Consider the following 21,862-nt stretch of genomic DNA (forward strand, 5'->3'; position numbering starts at 1 on the left):
TAGCTGCAGCTCTTTTGCTGCAGCCGAAGCATTAGCTAGAACAGATCCTTTAACCTTTTTGATCTTTTTTGTTTCTTTCTTTGTTTCTTAAGTTCTGGGCTGTAAGACTTTTTCCTGTCTTTTTATAAATATATAGTCAATAGGGACCTATCCCCTCCTGTTTTGTTAAAAAAAAAACTCTGGCATAAGAATTATGGCATGTATGCTTGGAATCTTCTGCAGAACAACAGGAGGTACCTGGATATGGCACAAGGAGGAGCAGGATGGTTCGGGCCGGTTATTGACCGCGCATTGCCTGTCCCAGTGTGTGCTATGGCTCAGAGTGCATCATCCTATCTCACGAACGGGATCCAGATCGGTGAGTTAGTGGGTCCTTTGCTCCCACATTCTACTGGTGATCAATCTTATTTCTTTAGTGTGGCCAATGAAGATCAAGCACGGGACACCATCAACGAATGGAAGGAATCCGGGAAATTAGAGCAGATGTTTGTTTACTTTGAGGATGATATGGATGCTGCTGATGTTGCTTCGCTGAAGCAACTGTTCAAAGAAGAGGGGGCAGAGAGTTTGTTACTGCTCTGTGACTGATTCAGTTTGTGGATAGAGCTTCCTGTAGTTTTTTCTGAAAATTAGCAACAGTATAAGGGCTTGTAGTTCGCTATTCATCTTGTTTGTTAGATATTCGGTCAAATAAGATTGGTTTAGCCGTGTTTAACAATGAAGCACTGTCTGTACTGCTTGAACTGCCTGTACCTCATGCCATGAACTTGCTTCTTTTTTCTGAATTTCCAGTATGCCATGAACTGCCGGTTCCAGTATTAGTTGTCCTTCAGTGTTGTTTTAGTGTTAGGTAATGATGGAACTCTCTGCAGGATTCGGTTGCCATTAGCCTTGTCTTCAGTAGTAACACAGTACCAGCACGTACTAATCTTGCTAACTGCTTGTAGTAGAACATATAATCTTTTACCAAATTGTGCATGTCTAACTTCATACAGAGACAACAGATCAGATCAGTTCAGAATGGCTGCCTGCTATCAACTACGCTCATGTAGTCTATCAACTGCCTGCTATCTGTTGTTCAGTAATTTCATAGCCAATCTATGAGTTTAGAACAATCTTAATTTCATTATTGAACAATTTCAGCATTCTGATCATAGTTGTACTTATGCAGTTGAAAACATGTTTGACAGAATAGCACTTCTAGAGAAAATGTCATCACTGCCGGTTTTCAGTGATCTGACGGTGATGACTAAAACCGGCAGTGATATTATCCTATCACCACCGGTTTGTATTACGAGCCGGCGGTAATGAGTTTTATCACCGCCGGCTCGTAATACAAATCGACGGTGATAGTTGGTTCACGGACCCGAATTTTTTATCAATTTCAATTTTGACTCAACTCTGGCGTCCGAAACTCACCCAACAGGCCAACACCCACCCGGCCCACCCCCATCCCTCCCCACTTAATCTTTGTCCTTCCCTCTCTCCGCAACGCTCTCCCTCCTCTCTTGCTGCTCGCTCCTCCTCTCCTCCATCCCTCCCACCGCCCTCTCCTCCCCCTGCCTCCTCTCTCACCACCCCTCACCTCCGGCCCCTCTCATCCCTCTCCAGAAGATGTCGCCGCTCCTTTTCTCCCCCTCCGCGCACCCCTCACAGCTCATGGCTATAGTGACTAGCGGCGTCGGGGCAAGGAGAGCGGCGGCAGCCCGTGGGAGCAAGAGCGGCAGCGCGGGAGGAGATCCAGTGGTGGCGGTGCGGGAGGAGATCCAGGAGCGGTGGCCCCCCTCCCCCGATCTCAGATTTGGTGAGCCACCTCTCTCTCTCTCTCTCTCTCCCTCTCTCTCTCTCTCTCTCGGGTGGCGACGGGGCTCCGGCGGGGCGTGCTGCCAAGGTGGCGGCGGCGGCAGCAGGGTGGTGGCGTGCGGTAGGGGTGGTGGCGGCGGGGCAGCAGGGTGGGGGCTCCGGCAAGGTGCAGCTGGTTGGATCCATTGCTACTTGGTGGCGGCGGCGCGCGGCGGCAGGACCCGACGCTACGGTGTAGGGCCCAATTTTTTTTGTTTTTTTAATACAGCTTCACCGCCGGTTCTAGAACCAGTAGTGATGGGTACCCCATCACTCCCGAAATTGATAGATGGATCCAAAACCGACGCTGATGAGGGGTTGGGGGCCAGCAGTGATGAAGGTATGTGTAGTAGTGTAGATTAATCTTCTATCAAGATGTCGTCACTCAAGGGTTCCCTTAAGTAATAAATTTGGAATAGCATAGGTTAGAATCCATATGGACTAAATGTGATATAAAACAAATGAGTAAAATGCATGAAAGATCCATCAACTTGTAAGGAGATGTTATTGAGATCCACAAACTCCGAAAGTGCATTTAGATCCATAAACTTGTTAAGTCGTTCATCACATGTCCTTGCCCCTCCATATAGGCATCTAGCGCTGACATGGCAGACTGACTGAGCATCTTCTCTCTCATCCATCTCATCTTCCCCCTCTCTTCCTCTCTCTCTCCCCCTCTGGCATTTCATCAAACATGTCGACAGCAATGACACGGAGCTCTTCATCTGGTTCACCTCCCGCCCCTCCACCGCATCTATTGCCGTCAGTGCTCAAGACATTCGACAAGGGAGCCACCATGGTGCCGGCTGAGGAGATGATGGCATTAGAGGATCGAGCGTTGGCAACAGATGCGGCAGAGAGACGGGAGGTGAAGCAGATGAAGAGCTTCGTGCCGCAACTACCATCGACATGTTCGATGAAATGCCAGAGGGGGAGAGAGGAAGATGAGAGGGATGAGAGAGAAGATGCCCAATCACCGTGTCATGTCAGCGCTAGATGCCCATGTAGTATGGACCTGCGGTGAACGACTTAACAGTTCATGGACCCAAAAATGCACTTTCGGAGTTCGTGAACATAAGTGACACCTGTAACTTGGATCTCTAATACATTTTACTCAAAACAAATATAGGTTAGGATCCATTTAGACTGAATGATCCATAAAACAAATATTCTTTATTTTGCCATTTGATAAGGTCTAATGCTTTTCCTCAAGTCTAATACGCATACATATGTTTTCAAAAGAATTGATAAGGTCCTGGATGGATAACAGAGATATGCTTTTGCAAGAAATCTGCAGAAGTTTGATGTTATCATGCCTTCTCAGAATGTGCATCTAGTATATTTATGTTCTTAGCTTTTCATGGGGATAAATGACTCATTGTTTTTTCTCTCTTGAAGCTCTATAATGGTAAGCTATTTCATCTACTAATTACGTGCACTCTACTTTGTAAACAGGACATTGGATGGAGGGTGACACCAACAAAAGATGGACGCAAGTGGAGACTTTCATGGGGACTTTCAGTTGAGCTAGCGCAAGTTCCATAATTGCTAATTGTTGTGTTTGGGCCTAAAGCTTGTTAAAATTGTGTTTCATCTAGTGTAAATTCAATCAACCTAGCTCGCATGTCCTGTGCCCAAGACCTAGCTCGCATGTCCTGTACCCAAGACTTTCAGGATGGTTTACAGCCATATCTTTTCAGACAGCCAAACTGATGAACTGCAAGCAATGTCTCGTTTTACAAACCAGTAGTTGACAGTTCTTCTACAACATGTTGCCACAGGCTGCAACCGTTGACAAGGACACCTCACGGGTCAGCGTCTTTATCCCCTGCACCTAGTAAAATGGTTTGAGGTGCAATGACCCTCAAAGGGTCGTGATCTTTCTATTATGTGGCTAGGACAAATTACATAGTCAGATGGGTTTACTCTATCTCCAAGAATTCTAGCACTGCACAACTAGAGAGTTAGAGTCCGAGTTCTAGTAGCAAAGAGATTACAAAGGACACATACTTCTAACTAATAAAACATCAAGTTATCCAACAGCCTCCCTCAATCTTGACATCATTCAGTTAAGATTACGTCGAAACTTCTCAAAATCTTTAACTCCCAAGGCCTTTGTGAAACCATCCGCCACCTGATCTAAGCAAGTGTGTAGAAGCTCTTTCTCTAGCAGAATGATAATCGCTCTCGATATGCTTTGTTCTAGCATGAAAAATTGGATTAGCTATTAGGTACTTTGCTCTTATATTGTCACACCATAAACACGATGATTGCTTTCAAGAAACTTCAAGTTATGTAAGAAGTGATTGCATCCAAATTAGTTCAGCTATACCTTTTGCTAGCGCCTTATATTTACTATTTAGCTTCTATGCTTGAACAAGACACAGTAGATTGTTTTCTGCACTCCATGATATCAAGTTTGATCCAAAGAATATTGCAAAGCCTCATGTTGAACTCCTATCTTCAACACTACCAGCCAAATCCGCATCCGAAAGGCGCTTATAAGCAATAAGGATGGCCTATTAATTTCAAGACCAACCTGTAAAGAGTACTTAACATATCTTAAAATGCGCTTGGCTGCAGTCCAATAAACCACAGGGGCGGCATGAAGGTATTGACACACTTTATTTATTGCAAAGGATAAATCTGGGCGAGTAAGTGTCAAGTATTGAAATGCACCCACATATACCGACAACTTTTCACCTTGTTTAGTTGCCAAAGTTTGGAGGTGCCAAATTACTGTTACAGCACTGTAGCACACTGTAGCGTTTCGTTTGTATTTGTGAATTATTGTCCAAACATTGACTAATTAGGCTCAAAAGATTCATCTCGCAAAGTACAACAAAACTGTGCAATTAGTTTTTAATTTCGTCTACATTTAGTACTCCATGCATGTACCGCAAGTTTGATGTGATGGGGAATCTTCTTTTTGCATAGTGCCAAAGTTGGGAGTTGGGGGTGAACTAAACAAGGGCTGAAACAGATAAGGGAGTGGTGACAGGCTTGCAATCCTTCATGCCTATTCTTCCCGATAAATCCGCAGCATATTTTTCTGAGATAACAGAATGCCCAGGTTGGTCTTTTTAACATCAATTCCCAAAAAGAAGTGTAGGTCACCAAGATCTCTAGGAGCAAAATCTAAGATTTTTATGCAATGGCATGACAGCTTTATCAGAAGAGCTTGTAATGATGAAGTCATCAGCATGAATGAGCACAAATATCATACATCCAACTTATTAAACTAGTCCATCAACTTATTAAACTAGTCCATCAACCGTACTCCTGCATTGGCTAATATTTTTAAAAGATATTGAATTTAAAAATTATTCAGAAATTAAACTTCTAGCTAATAATAAAATTGTTTCCCTACTACTCTCTCATTTTTTCAATACTTCAACATAATACTCATATAGGTGTGTACTTATCTTTGTCCGGTTGTGTGATTGACTTTTAATTAGTAATTACTCTATATACTTTTTCATCCACATTCACACTTTTTTTTTATTTCGTATCGCAACTCCATACATTGTGTTTAGCATAAAAATAAATATTCTTCATCACTTCCTCATATATATGTATAAATGGTCTACATGGTGACACTCAACATACGTATATACCTTAACTTAGTATTTCTATATTAACAATGACATAACTAGGTAATTTAGAATAATATATTATTTTTTTTAAGTATTTTTGTATGATGCACATGGAGATAATTAGATTAAGATTTAGGTGTTTACTTTAGGTTATTTTTAATAACGATAAATGTGGGTAACATAGCTACAAATTTAGAATGGTATTTTAAGTTATGCTTTATAATGATATGCATGAGCAAATTGGATGATGATTATGAGGTTACTTTAGATTATTTTTCATAATGGCAGAACTCAATAATTTAGATATAGGTTTAGGGTTAATTTTAGAATATTTTCATAATGATAGTGACAGGTAACTTTTTAGAAAATATAATAGACTAATGACTATAATTATTAGAGTTTACATGATTGATGTTTGATTTTGATGTTTCTGATTTTTGTGAGAATTTCTAGTATTTGTCTTTTTTTTCTAGCGTGTCTCGTGAGAACTAATGTAGAGTCTCCAATAGAAAAAATGAGGCCACATTGCTATAGAACTATTGCCTTGAGTTACCTCTCATTTGTTAAATATTCAAACACAATACTTATATAGATACGTACTTATTATCTTCATCCGATTGTAATAGATTTTAGTTAGTAACTACTCTATAACATTTTCATCCATATTTATGGTCTTTAACTTTTCACTTTGCATCGTAAGTATGCACTTGAATTTGTTTAATGGACCCTAAGTTTGAGATATAATTTTAACATAGAAATTTATATTTTCATCACTTCCTCTACATATTTATAAATGGTAACACACATCATCCGTATATACCTTAATTATTATATCATATACCAATAGTGTAAGAAATAGATGATTTAGAATTATATATTGGTGTACATTTTTAATTAAGGTTATTTGGATTCAAATTTATGGTCACCTCATGTTATTTTTGATAGTGGCATATGTGGGTAATATAAATGCAAAATTAAGGCATTACTTTAATTTATGTTTTAAGTATTAGTGGTGGCAATTTAGTTGAAAATTTATAGGGTTATTCTAAATTATTTTTATAATGGCATAAGTGGGTAATTTTGATGAAGATTCAGGGTTTACTTTAGCTATTTTTATTTAATGATAGTGGTGGGTAATTCGGATACAGATTTAGGGGTTATTTTAGGCTATTTTCATAATAGCATAGATGGGTAATTTTTTAGAAAATATAATAGATCCAATGGCTACAATGACTGATTGATGGCTCGATATTTTGATTTTTTTGAGAATTTTTAGGATTCTCTCTTTTTCTAGAGTGTCCACTTAGGATTCTAGGTGGCTTCACCTAAAGATTTCTAAAGGTGTCTCCAATTAGTAATAGTAAGATATAAATAAGAAAATGCTTGACTCGGAGGCTATGGAACCCAAGTCTTGTAACTTGTTACTAAGTCTAGAACACGGGCTTGTTTGAACGGTCTTGTCAAGTCTGCAAGCATAGTTTGGAAATATGCTATCTTCGTACCAAGCTCTTGGGTTTGGAACTTGTGTGCGAGAAGGTGTGCGAGGAGAAATTTAAGTTGAAGTATTTTAAGCGGGTGTTTGGATACGAGGTGCTAAATTTTAGAAGGATCACATCAGATGTTCGGATGCTAATTAGAAGGACTAAACATGAGCTAATTACAAAATTAATTGCACATATGGAGTCTAATTTGCGAGACAAATCTATTAAGGCTAATTAATCCATCATTAGCAAATGGTTACTGTAGCACCACATTGTCAAATTATGGACTAATTAGGCTTAATAGATTCGTCTCGCGAATTAGACTCCATCTGTGCAATTAGTTTTGTAATTAGACTATGTTTAATACTCCTAATTAGTATCAAACATCCGATGTAATAGGTGCTAAAGTTTAGTATGATGTTCCCAACCACCCCTAAGACGCAGCTTTATTATTTACGGTGCTCCCAAACAGCCGGCGCAACTGCCTCCTTGGGGAGTTCCTTGAATGGCAGGCGGGCATGACCGTCGCTGCGGGAACTCCAAGTGCGCGGGCTAGCACGACGTAGCAGCAGACGTTGTCACCACTTGTCAGATGCCGCAGCCCGCAGCCCGCGGGTGCATGGGGCCGCCAGGTGTTCCTCCACCGCAAGAAGATGGACGGCGAGGGCGACGCGGCACCCTCGTCGAAGGAGTGCACGGCGCCGTAGCGGGTCGTCCCGGCGGTCGTGGAGCTCTGCTCAGCGCAGGCCAACGAATGGACGGACGCGCGCTGGTCAGAGTGGTTGATCTTGATGTAGCACTTCTCCTGGGAGACGCCTGTGGCGATTGGCGGCGAAGGCGAGGGAGAAACGCCACCGCCGCGGCCGGCCAGTAGTGAGATGGCCAGTAGGGGCAGCGGCGCCATTGCCCTAGTGGTGTCGTTCACTTGCCATGTCGGAGTAGGTTAGAGGTTTGATGAGGTGAATCCAAGTCGTGCTACCACACCAAATTTGTTTCAGCAAGGTGGACTCGGTTTACAGTTCGGCCGGCCTTTCAGACGTCGTCCTTCAGCGGCCCGGTCGGATTTCAATTCGTTCTTTGCCTTGAGCAATTTTATTTATAATAACTATATAAAACCTGCTAGACCGCCGGTTTCGTGGGGGATCAACACCTACGCGAGCTCGCCAACTCGCCCGCCGTCCTGCCTGGTTTGCTTCTCCCCGCTTGTGCGGAGGAGCGAGATGGAGCCAAGAGCCCAAGATCGCCGGCGAGCTTCTCCTCTCGTCTCAGGTTCGGCTGCGTTTTGAATCCTTCGAAGTTTTGCATCCAGTCGAGTTTTCACTTGGAAGTTACTAGAAAACTATTTTTTGCAAGTATATATAAAAAGGAGAAAGATAGACAATCACACGGAAATATATATGTACAAACTTTATATGCATGCTTCCTACCCCTAGATGTTTATAGGAAATTAGGAATACTTCTTTTGTTTATCAGTGCACCTATAGTTTAGTTTCAATCTGATGGCCGGTAGGAGGGACTTATACTATTGACGCCATATAGTGTCAAAATGACAAGCAATAATCTGGAGAGACAATGAAGAAAACAGGCCTTGCTTTTGGTGAAGCAATAGATAAGGAAGGAAGATCATGCATTCACTTCAAAGACCTTCCACTGGTACGTTCAACTTTCCCTTAACCTTCATTGGGTTGATCCCTGGATGTGATACCTTTGTCGCAGGACGTCCTGTACACAACTGCGTCAAAACTTCCATCGAAAGAGTTCGCAAGGACTAGTGCTTTGTCTAGTAAGCGGAGATACATGTGGCCGATTTGTCCCAGACTGACATTCGATGGTGTTGCAATGTGCAAATGTCTTAGGGCTGATTTGCCGGAACACACCCGGAGATTCGTTGATGAGTTAATGCAGTTCTACAGCAACACCATGGCAGAATGCTGGTTGAAACACTTGAAATCAGATTCGATCTTGTTGATGCCAACTAGTGTTCATCACCTGAATAATTGGGTCAAGTTTGCTGTCTCATCCGGACAAAGAACATAACTTTGGATCTAAAGCCCGAATTATTTTTCTTTCATGACTTTGAGCGATATGTGTTTCCTTTCGAACTTTTTGACAGTGGAAATATATATCATAACAGCATATGCAGCTTAGCTTTGTATCTATACATCTACCATCCCACTTTATAGGCTTCCCGAATCTAAGAAAGCTTAACCTACAGGCTACAGGTAGTTAATTCCAGCAAAATGGATCTCGAACACGTGCTGTCCCAGTGTTTTAATCTTGAGTGGCTATGCATAGACAGATGCAGTCTCAATGATGAACTAACTGTGAATGCCCCCCTATCCCATCTACTATATTTGCATGTTGACCGCTGCAAATTTACCAAGATAGAATTCAATGCTGTGAATCTAGCCACCTTTGAATACGATGGGATCCTTTATACCTATTGGACTCAGCCACTCTTTGAAGCTACAAAATGCAAATATTCAGTTGGACAGAGCAGTTTTTCAACATGCTCTCATATCACTTCTTAATGGCCTTCCGAACGTGAGAAATCTAACTTTACGTATTGCGTGGTTATTCATTGAGGTAGTCCCCTGGAAGATTCTTTAAGATAATGTTTGACTAATAGGGAAAAAATATATGTTTTACATATTTTATATCTTTTCTCTTTCAGAAACATTGGTTGTGGGACAACCCCTTGAAGTTTTCTTGTCTCAGGCACTTGCAGTTATTCATGTTTATATATGCCAGAAATGTTGAGAACATTCTTTATTCGGTTTCATTTATGAGAGCCACACCTTTTACTGAAGAATTGGAGGTCCATGTAAATGGCACATGTTATATCATTTTTTTTCCTGTTTAATTATTGCTAGGATCTCATTTTTCTATTCCTTTTTACGCTTTGATCCTATTTCATACATCTCAAATTGCTTTAAGCGGTAGTTTGGATCACAAGAATTAAAAGTAGTTTTCCTAGAACAAGTTTTATGAGTATTTGCAGAAGATAAAAGGAGTTTTACTAGTACGTTAAGGTACTATTACTACTACCTTCCATCCAGCGCTTTTATCTTGATTGACTTTGGATCCGGAACTAAAGAGTCTTTAGTTCCGGATCAATAATGAGACACCGAAGGTCACTAATGGGAGGGGTTTTAGTCCGGTTATAAAGATTTGGCACCGACGCCCCCTCCCCTTTGTCTCAGTTGGAAATTCCAACCGGGACAAAAGATCCCTCCCCCTGTCGCGGTTGGAATTACCAACCGGGACAAAAGATTTAGTCCCGGTGGTTCCAACCGGGACAAAACGCCCTCCCCACCTCTCTCCACAATAATATCTTCTCCTTTCTCTCCTTTTCCTTATCTCTCGGCAGGCGCCCCCTCCTTTCCTCCTCTCTCGCGCAGGCGCTCCCTCTCTTCCTCTCCCGCGCCCCTTCCCTTCCTCCTCCACTCGCCCCTCACTGGCAGTGAGGAGCGGCAGCGGGGCAAGGGCGGGCGGCAGCGCAGGGGCGGTGCAGGTGGAGCGGCGTCGGTGGGCGGCTGCCAGGCGGCGCGCGCGGGCAGCTGGTGGGCGTGGGGTGCGTGGTTTTTTTTATTTTTTTTTTGAAATTTTTTAGTCCCGTTGGTGCCGGTAACACCAACCGGGACTAGACCTAGGACTAAAGGACCCCTTTTGTCTCGAAAAATTAATCCCGATTAGGCATTGGAGAGATATGGCCCTTAGAGCAACTCTAAGAGTTCCCCAAAAATTTTTTTCCCAAAATAAGGTATTGGGGGCTATGCTAAAAATTTTTCCTAAAAAACATATCAGCCCACAACATATTGCTAAAATTAACCCTCAATAATTCAAAATAAACCACGTCATCGTATTGGGCCCATTAGAACCCGTCGTCACGGAGATCAACCGCATGAGCATCCACGACAAGCCCGGCTATGGTGGCGCCGGCGCCGGCAGCGTGTAGAAGCAGGCGGCCTACAAGGAGAAGGCGGGGGTGTTCGTGGAGCAGGACCAAGGGTCGTACGGCGGCTACCATGATGGCGGCACCGTGCAAAAGCAATCATCCTACAAGGAGGAGGCGTATACGACGTGCGAGGGTGCCGCAGCCGGCGTGACGTGCGAGGGTGCCGCAGCCGGCGTGAAGAACTATGGCTACAAGCAGGAGAAGTATGACGAGACCGACGGTGGGTACGGTTCCCACTACGGCTCCGCCGCCGCCAGCGTGAAGAAGCAAGTCTAGGCTACAAGCAGGAGGCCTGCGGGGAAACCCACGCGGGCCATGGTGGTGCTCACTACGACGGTGTTGCCGGTGCCGTGTAGACGTACGCTTACGACCAGCAGGCGGCATACGGCGTGCAGTAGCACGACTACCAGAAGGACGCGTACGGCGGGGCCGTGAAGAAAGAGAAAGACAGCTACGGGTGCGCGGGAATCGCGATTGGGGAAGAACGTGGTGGCAGCCTGTTTTTTAACGTCGTGAAAAAATTAGGGAAGGTTTAGAGGAACTATTGAAGTTTTTTTTTTCATTTTCCCCTAAAGAAGATATTAGGGGTAAGATTAACAGTCTTTTGAAGTTGCCTCTTACCAATCGGGACTAAAGTCAAGTTTTCCCATAGGGTATGGAAAATAGGTTAGAGTTGTTTTTTTTCTCTCTCATAAAACTGAATTTCTGAGTTTTATAAAAAACCAGATTACGTTAGTCTGGTTGTATCTCATCTAGCCAAACAAGATTTTAGGTAGCTAGCCCCTAAATCTAGTTTAACGTAATCCGATGTGTCTATAAAAAATGGAGATCCAAACAAATGCTAAGTCTGCAATCTAGTAATTTTTAGTGTACCTTTCATGGAACATATGCTTGCACACGGGCACTCTAATTTCACGATTCCATCATTACATATTTTCATATTTATTTTAAATAAATCAATGAGCCATGCGTAACACTAATCTGTTTACGCTCTGCAGTTTACTGGATATCTTTTATGGTTGGCAGATGTGGGCCCTCGCAGGCAGGACTTTGGGCAATGTAAATATAATTACTTGAAGAACATGCGCATCACTTGATTCAAGGGGGCAAGACGACAGCTCGAATTACTTTTACATGTCGTGGAAAGTGCTCCTGCCTGGAGGTATTAACTGTAGATACAAATGAACGGGCATGTGAGGAATGTTGGCCGTATGAAGGTAGGGAACCACCCTTCAAGGATGCAAAGAGGATTGCGCTAACTTGCCTGAAAAACAACTGTCCCATAAACTGTCAAGTGTGATGTTATTTAGGGCAACTCCAACAAATTAATCTTTCCATTTGCCCTTTCTCACTCTATCATCTTTCATAATTTTATCTTGTTGGGGAAAGGTGCTGCACCAGATCTCCTCTCCTCTTTTCCCTTTCGAATCCCTAACACATGGGACCCACTTGTCAATAGGTCAAACATTTTTCTTCCTCTCCTCTTCCTCTCTCTTCACTCTTCCTTCCCTTCCCATTTCTTCGAGTGCAGGGGTGGTGGAGGCCTAACCGCAAGCCTGGGAGGGCGTGCCCAGCCAGCAGGGGCGCAGGCTAGGGAGGGGTGGCATGCGACGCGCGGCGGCGGCCATGGCGGCCCGTCGGTGAGTAGGCGTCATGCCTGGGACGAGCGGGTGGCCGGCACGCAGGCAATGGCTGGGTGGCGCGCATAGGCGACTTGCCAGGCAGGCCCGACAGGGGGGCGGGCGGCGCAAGCGGATGAGCCTAGCGGTAGCCGGGGCAGCGCGAGCAGGGCGCAGGTGCCTAGGGCGGCCAGTCAGAGGGGCGGCGGTGCGGCCATGGGCCATGGCCGCGCGGGGCCATCTTTAACTCGCTCGGCGGCGGTGGCATGGACAGTGAAGGGCTCGGGGTAGAGGAGCGAGCGGCAGGCTGACGGTGGCACGGACGGCGGCGCAGATGGCCGGCGATAGCGCAAACGGAGGCCGGCTGGCCGGTGGTGGCACAAGACGGATCAAACGATCCAAGAAGGGAGAAGGAAAGGAAGGAGCAAATACCTTTTGTAAAGCCGTAAAGGGGAGGAGGAAGATAAAGAGGATTGAGAAAAAAAAAGGAAGAGGGAGATAGAAAGGGTTCTGTTGGAGGAGATTTTTTCCCTCAATCTCCTTTATAGCTGAAAAGTGGAAAGAGGAAAGAGGATCTGTTGAAGTTGCTCTTAGAAGCAGTTTGGTACGGCTTCTAATTGCATGTAGCTCAGTATCCGAGCCGAGTATCCCAAGGAGCCGGTGAAGTCTAAAGAACTGGCTTCAGCTTCTCCCACCTCTTCCTAGTTCACTTTTACTTCAAACGGCGGCGCGCGGTTCAAAAGGAAAAAAAGCGCAGCAGGCAGTCGCGTCGAAGGTGCTCTAGCGGCGTCTGTGCGCGCCGCAGGTTTCCCGTGTTCTGCTTCGTCCTTGCGTCGAGCGGCCCGTCGCGGTGCCCGCGGCACTGCAGGTAACAAGCCGTCGAACGCATGCCGTGCCGCCGGCGTGCCAGAGCGAGCGCGGCATGCTCACAGAGGCACTACGGTTGCTGGTCATGGTACACGGTGCCGCGGAGGAGGCCAATGAGGCATATACGTGCGCGCGCGAGGGTGTGGTGTGCGCCGTGTGCGGACGGGGTGAACTGCGCCACGAGATCGGCTGGGCAGCGGTGGATGCGGATGGCGAGAACCGAGCAGCGCGCTGAGCGCAGCCTTGTGCGGTGCGTACGAATTAATAAGCCGCATGGTGCCGCCATGACGGCGGCAACGGCAAGCACGCACGTGTGCAATCGGCGGCTGCGGGAACACGAAGGTGCCGCCCGGAGTCGGCATGATCGACATCTCGTATACATGCATGGCTACTGCACCGTGCGCACCCTGGAGGCGGAGGGGAACACCTGGCGCCTCGTGCCCATCACCAACAACCCCACGGCCCGCCGCGAAAACCGGTTTTCACGTGGGAGAACGTTTTTTCTCCGTATTTTTTACCGTCTCCTATGATGACGTACCAAAAATTCTTGACTAGCAAGCATATATTGCTGATGAGCAATACTTCCTCTGATTTGGCATGCTGTGTGTTTTTATTTGTCATTTCAGACCACCACCATGTCCCCATCATGTTACTTTGACAATTTTTCAAAGTTGTATGCTGGTAATAGTTATCTATAATCATATATATGTATTTTTTTTTGGACAAATGCAGTATGCCACTAATTTTGTATATTACTGGGCAAAGATGTTAGATTTTAACCGCATGTATTCACACATCTATTGAAAATGAAGGTAGCAATAGAAATAAGATTCCTTTGTCTTTGAATTCTCTTTTCTGGCAACTAGTGGCTGGTTTTAGTTTTTCCTATCCGAGTTAACTTGAGAAGTAGAAAGCCTAACTAGCTCTAGCTATTGCACTTGCAAAACAGCGGTAATGTTGAAATGTTACATACCTCAGATTCATCAATTGGTAAGGAACAACGCTCACAAGCAGCATTGTTGACAGCGGAAGCTCCAGTTCACCTATATGATAGTCAGATGTAGGTATAAGCAACTGTAGACTTTATAACATAAGTTGATTCAGAGTCTACACTACAAGATGTGAACTGTCTTCTAATTTGGTCCAATAGAACTATGATCTAATTGTGTCCTCATTCCTCCTGTTACTTCTGTTTCAACTTTGTATGAATACTTGCAAAAAGTAATGGAATCTGTTCATGTTGGCCATAAGATCTGAGTTGTTCCCGTAAAATAACTGTAAATGTTGCATCACCTGACAAACAATGTGTGAACTTATTTATTAGAATGACAAGAAAGAAACTTCACCATGAATGTTTTACGAATGGTGTTTGTTGCTCTACCTGGAATGAAGAAGAACAAGCGCACCAACAGAGCAAGAAAAGCAGTCCATTGGCTCTAATCACTCCTATAAACCAAGAAACATTATAACATAAAATTAGGAGGCGTCAATATAGAACTTTCATTTAAACCAAGAAACATTATAACATATTGCAGACAAAGGAAGATTAGAAAACCAAGGTATGAATTATTCTTTCCACATATAGCAACATCTTACTTGATCCATGAGATTATGCTGCAAGGTGCTTGCAAAGCGAAAAACGGCACAAGGAAAGATTTGTGTATGGCTGTTCCTTTAGCAAGCAATAGCACTTTGCAAAAGACAAGATTGACATTGCTCAAATAAAAATCTTACATGGTACTGCGAAATTATACTGTGTACGTGTTCCACAATCCCAGGTATTGTTGAAATAATGGGCCTAGCCCATTAGTAATTTCAGAATTTCAATTAAATCTCAAAGGCCCATGTGGGCAAGAGGTGGAGTGCAAATCTTTAGTCTCACATTGCTAGTGGAGGGGAGGGATGACCAACTTAAATATGGAAGTTGTCTCCACTCCTCCAAGCTATGTGTGTGGGAGGGAAGAAAAGCTCCACACGCGCGCGCTCGCTCGCCTCGCCGGGCCGGGCCGGGCCGGGCCGGGCCGGGCGAAGGGCGCGGGCACGCGGCACCTGCGTGAACGGTCCGCCGAAATCCGGCCCCTCGCCTTGCGGGGGCACGGCTTCCTTTTGCCGTTTTATTTTTTGGTTACTTGGTCGTTAAGTCAGCGAGATATATGGAATCCTAACCGGTTTAGATCACGATCGCGACGTGATAATCGTGGGCTCTCCTATATATGTGACCTACCGGCCTCTACCAAAAACATATCTATTCGAGCTAGGGTTTTTGCCTCCTCTCGCTGTTGCGCTGCCACCGTAGTCTTCTCCATCCCGATTGTCGGCGTGCACCGGCGATTGGGAGAGCAGGTCTCCGGAACCGTCATCTTCAGCGATCCTGCACCGGGAGAGGGCAAATAAGGTTTTTGGGAAGCGCTCTGCGCGACTGCTCGATCGCTTCCTCCGCTTCATCAAGTTCTTCGTCGACTTCTTCACCACGGCTCGTCTACCTCTTCGTCGCTCGGGCTTCACTCGTCGTCGCGAACAACGTCAGGCTGCTGATCGTCGTCGCCTGCTGTATCCGGTAGTCGTCCAGGAGCCGGTTTTCATCAAGAAAGAAACGTACGTTCTCTTAACTCGCATTATGTCTTCCATACTAGCTATTATGATCTGTTGCAGTCTGATAGCACTGGATAGTATGGTAGAATGTCTGATTCTATTTGCAATGATAGACTTGTCTAGATCTTGCGTAGACATGTCTAGTTTAATCTGCTGCTTGTTCATCATATTCATGATTTATTTCTGGATTAAGTTAAAACTAAAAGTGCTTATATATCCAACAGGTATTATGCGGAAATCACTAAAAAGTTAGCAGGAGCTGAATTTCTAAATAGACTATCTTTCTCCCTGTTTCATTCCATTTTTTTTACATTACTGTCCAAGTGTCCGTCCTAGGGAAGAATATTATGGATTACATGAACAGCTCGATAAATCATCAAACATCTGAACGAAGATTGCCACCTTTGCATTAAATCAAGCTTTGCATGTTACTTCATTCTCTTCACAATATGAGCATGTTAACATTTGTGAACCATGCTTCTATGTAATATCTCCTATATAGTATTATAAAGTTATTACTTATTAGACGAACTCTCGGACTCTTGTAAACAGCTGATTGGAAAAACTTTCCACCGTGGTGGGTGGGACTCGGTTTACACTTCCACACGACGATTTCGATCGACTCGGCCTGCCTTCCTGTGTTTGACTATAAAATCTCCGCCTGCCTCGCTCCGGTCGCGTTGCCCCGTCGCGTCCTGCAGGGTTTGCTTTTGCTGAAGGGTGGATTAAGTCACTTCCGATCCCATCTCCGGCTGGTATCTCCTCTCCTCTGCTGGCTCGGTTCCGATCCCCTTCTCGCGTTCTCCCGTCCTTAGTTGTCGCATTACCTCGTCAGAGATCGCATCTCCTTTTTCTGACTATTTTTAATAGGTCGCATACGCCGAGCATTTATAGTACGTTAATTAACGATGAAATAGCAAATTAGATGATTGCACGGAACCGCAGAATAGGAATGTTAATAGCCATCTGCTCTGTTTCTCTAAATATTCTTCTGTTGATTCCGATACAGATGGCTCAACACTTTAGCATGAAAATGACGAACGATCTAATAAGGCAAGAAAGAAATGCAGACGAAGCTCGTGGTAAAGCAATCCATGAGACTAGAAGACAATATGTTCAGTTTGAAGATCTTCCACTGGTATGTTCAACTTTTTCCCTTTTTTCAAATATGTGAAATTTAGGATAAGATAATTAGTTCTATATATTTTAAAACGGAGGGAGTATACTTTTTGTACAAATGGGATGTCTAAACTTTGCATTGGGATTTCATATCGCTTTTGCAGGACGTCCTGTACTCAATAGTGTCCAGATTACCACCAAAAGAGTATGCAAGGACTAGTGTTTTGTCAAGTAGCTTAGGTGGAGATGCATGTGGTCGGAGTGCCCTCGATTGACATTTATGCTGTCATAGTCTGCAATTGCAACACGGATGATGTGCACCTACACACTGATGAGTTCATTCATAAGGTTAATGCAGTTTTGCAAAAACACCAAGACATGGTGGTTGAAACATTGGAAATCAGTATTGATTTCAATGACAGCCTGATTCATCATCGATCTTGATGGTTGGATCGATTTTGCTGTGCCATCACGGACGAAGAACCTAACTTTGGATCTAAAGCCCCAAAAATTTTGGGAGCGCAATGACCGCTATGTGTTTCCTTTCAACTTTTAGACGATGGAAGCATATCACGTCTCCAGCATATGCAGCTTAGCTTTGTATATCTGAAACTACCTTTGCAATTCAAAGGTTTCCCAAATCTAAAAAAGCTTTACATACAAGTAGTACATGCAAGCAGAAAGGATCTTGAACATGTCCTGTCCCATTGTTGTAAACTTGAGTGGCTACGGATAGACAGATGCAATATCAACGATGAACTAACAGTGGATGGTCCGTTACCCCATCTCCTATACTTGTATGTTGAGAACTGCAAATTAACCGAGATAAAATTCCATGCTGTAAATCTAGCTACCTTCAAATATGAAGGGGCCTTTATACCTATTGACCTCAGCCACTCTTCCAAGCTACAAAATGCATACTTCAGGTTGAACGAAGCAGTTTTCCAGCATGCTCTCATATCACTTCTCAAGGGGCTTCCGAACGTGCAAAATCTGACTTTGCGTATTTTGTGGCAACATCTTGAGGTAATCTCGTGGAAGATCATTGTGGTTACCATTTGACTTATGACTTATTGAACATACTAATATCATTGACCTTTTTTGTGTATCCTTTTTCAGAAGCATTGGTTGTGGGATAGCCCATTGAAGTTTTCCAATCTCAGGCACTTGCAATTATTCATGTTTTCATATTCCGAACATGTTGACAAGATTCTTTACTTAGTATCATTTCTGAGAGCCACACCTTTTATTGAAAAGTTGGATGTCCACGTAAGTAACATGCATGTTACCTTTCAATGTTTGTTACGATATCCCTTTTTTTTTTCCTTTTACATTTCACATATCTGGAGTTGCATCAAGTGCTTACATAATGTCCCCTTTTTCCAGGGACCTTTGTATCATGCCATCAATGGCACATAGTTGTTTTATTTTTACAAAGTTGTTTGATTTTTCATGGAAGTGTTTAATAGCATGATAACTCTTCATTAACTCGTGTATTGCATTTCTGTAACAACTGGGAATCCATATTACTCTTGCCATTCTTAAATATATATATTAGGTTTAGCAAAATATAATTAGTTCATAATGAACTAAGTTATGAACTAATTAGCTTGCCCAAAATATCATATATCTAAAAATGGGGGAGAGCGTCGTAATATATAATTACTCAAAGATTATATATCTTATAAATAAATTAGTGAGCCGTGGATAACACTATTATGTTTACACTTGCAGTATTCTGGCTTCGTCTTATGGTTGGCAGATGTTGGTCCTCGCCGGCAGGACTTTGGGCTATGCAAGTACAATTACTTAAAGAACAGGATTCAAAGCAGCAAGGGGACAAGTCGAGCTTCTTTTACATGTCGTGGAAAATGCACCTGCGCTGGAGGGCATAACTGTAGACACAAAACAACGGTCATCTAGGGACCTTTGGCCACATAAAGGCGAGGAAACCACCCTTTGAGGAAGCCAGGAGGATCGCCAAAGAATCCTTGAGCACAATATCACTCCCGCAGAATGCCAGGCTCTGTGTTATTTAAATTAAGTACACAAAGCTGGATCGGCAGGGAAATCTTACGGTTTTCCAAAGCTGCGGCCTGTCCATTGTAAGGTACAAATTCAGTAACGGGCATGCATATACTTTGTTAGCTCTAACCCTGCAAATGGTTTGGGCTGAAAATAACTTTAACAGTTTGGATTTTACTTTGGGCTTCCTTAGCTTGGGTGCTAATGGGCCAACACTGCTAACAAATTCACTTGGTTTGGGCTCCACCTCCCTAGCAGTTTGGTGTGGTGTGGTGAGGGATAGTTATTATTGGAGTTCTAATGGGTTGAACCCGTGGGTTCCAACTGCTAAAAGATCCGCTGGGCGCTGGCCTCCGCCTCCGGCCTCCCTCTCCCGAGATCCCGCCGGCCTCCGCCTCCGCCTGAACGCCTCCGGCCTCCCTCTCCCGAGATCCCGCCGCCGCCACCTCCGCCTCGCCTCCCTCCCTCCCCATCCCGAGATCCCGCCGCCACCACCTCCGTCTCGCCTCCCTCCCTCCGCATCCCGAGATCCCGGCCAAGGACCCGGCAGGGGTGTCGTCGTCGGCGGCAGGGGCGTCGGCAACTTCGACCCGGCCAAGGACCCCGCCAAGTACAACCTCGTCGACCCGCCGGAGAGGAACACCGTCGGCGTGCCCGCCGGTGGGTGGACGGCGATCCGGTTCAGGGCGACGACAGGGTGCTTCGTCGGCGACGAACATCCGACAGGGGTATGCCTGCCTATTCCCCTCCCTTCCCATCGTGCTGCGCGAAATCAAACACCCAAACCCCTAACGTATGGTATTTGTATTCGGATCTGACCATGATTTTACCTACTAAATTCGATCTTTTTGCAACATTGGTCCAGTATGCTAATCCACCGATCAATGTGAAGGCTGACTTCGCTTCTGTAACCGATCAATGTTGGTCCAGTATGCCTGCCTATTCCCCTCCCTTCCCATCAATGTGTAGTCTCTAGAAAATGATTCACCCCCCTGGTCCTATTCTGTTAGAATTATTCCACAATTATTCCACAATTATCTTGTGATTTCACTTTGCATTGCTTACCTGGTTGTTTCGTGGCAATTATACGAAACTGGAATTGGCTGATCATAGTTCTTGGTTAAAGTATTACCTATAGCTCTGATTAGTTCTTCGCTAATTGCTCTGATCATAGTTCTCCGCAATTATCAAGGCTCTAGTTTATTATACGAAACTGGTCAATTATTCCAGAATTATCTTGTGATTTCACTTTGCATCAGTGGAAAAGTGATGTGCTTTCCTTTATGTCAAGCAGAGGCTGCAGGATTTCAGAAGTTCTGCTGACCTGCTCCAGTCTTTCGTTGGTGCAACTGCTATATTTTGGATATAATTAACTCATTTTCCAAACATAATTAAGCTGCAAATTGGCAGGCCATTGCTACTTGACCAGTCTCTTTTGCTTTTTTTTTACCTTGATTGATTTCAGCATGGCCGAACCATCATTGATTTGTAGGTATTAGTAGAACCGCAAAATTTTTGAAGGAGCAATTAGCGGTAATTACATGCCAGATTGGTGTGTGTTGATGCTTTGATGCAAATCATTCTTTTGTGCCCATGGGGATTTGGAGTTGGTCATGTTTTACGTCAATGATAGGTAGTGATTACTGTTGAGTATTTTATTTGAACATGTCCTTAGGAGTGCACAAGACAGAAGTAGTTGTTTCTGTTGAGATTCACTGACTTGAGTTTTAATCAAAACTTGTTTTGCTGGTAAGTACTACATGAAAAAACATTTCACTTACATGTATTACTAAATTTCAAGTCGAGACCTAAAGTAAAGTTCAAAACCTATGGCATTTTGGCTGTACGGTACAAGGGAGTGTCAGACATTTCACACTTCACCAGTAGAAGCGTATTTTCTGAACCATGTGTTCTACTGAACAAAATCTGTAATTTCGTTGCTTCATGGAGTAATGACATTTCGTATCCGCCGAACAGGCTTAGTTAGCTCCTTAGACAAGCTGTGTGACTTTTTAGGGTTGGTTGCATTTGTGTGAATTGCAGTGTGATCTAGGTTCTCATGATGTTAAGGCTGCAAAGTTTAGGTGATATGAGGTTCTGTCATTGCTAGCAAGTAGATATGGTTCAGCTTCCTATAGTCCTATTGCTTAGTTTGGTTGGATTACTGCTGAAAATCTAAGATATGTTACTGAACCATTGCCAATTGTCCTAGAGTACAGCACTCATGTAACACCCTGATCTTTCCTAAATGACCTCCTCGAATAAGACCTTGGAGATGTGGCTGTCAATTGTTTCAGGCGAACAATGAGCGACGTAGCAGTAGCTCCTAGCAACATGGAGAAATGTTTGCTTGGTCAAGGGTCGCTCTTCTAATTATAGGTCGAAGTGGATAGAGCTATTCCTTGTACTTTTAACTGTATCATGTAATATGAATAATAAATTATGGTCAAAGTGTTTGAATGAATAAATGTTTGGAATGGCCAATGCTGGATTGTGCTGTTTTGCAACTTCTGTGTAGTTTTCACTGAGCTTAGGCAACTAATCAACTTCTGTGTTTGAATGCCAGCTGAATAAGAAACAGGCACCCAAATTCAAGTTGTAGAGAACTTGATTTCTTGCAACCAAAATGCCAGCTGACTGCCCATGACACAATCTTCATGTCACTATTTGCTTTTGCTCCTTACCTTCCTCTTGATATGTTATGGGCATCTAACATGCATATATTCAGATCTGCTAGTGCTGTGATAATTTATATCCAACTTC

General features: G+C 44.0%; 1 pseudogene; it reads right to left on the bottom strand.

Moving 5' to 3' along the window:
* Nucleotides 1-13,028: 13,028 nt before the first annotated feature.
* Nucleotides 13,029-21,808, bottom strand: LOC111257703 (annotated as a pseudogene).
* Between the last annotated feature and the right edge of the window lie 54 nt (nucleotides 21,809-21,862).

The sequence above is a fragment of the Setaria italica genome, chromosome VI (assembly GCF_000263155.2).
Source record: "Setaria italica strain Yugu1 chromosome VI, Setaria_italica_v2.0, whole genome shotgun sequence".
Taxonomy (NCBI): Eukaryota; Viridiplantae; Streptophyta; class Magnoliopsida; order Poales; family Poaceae; genus Setaria; species Setaria italica.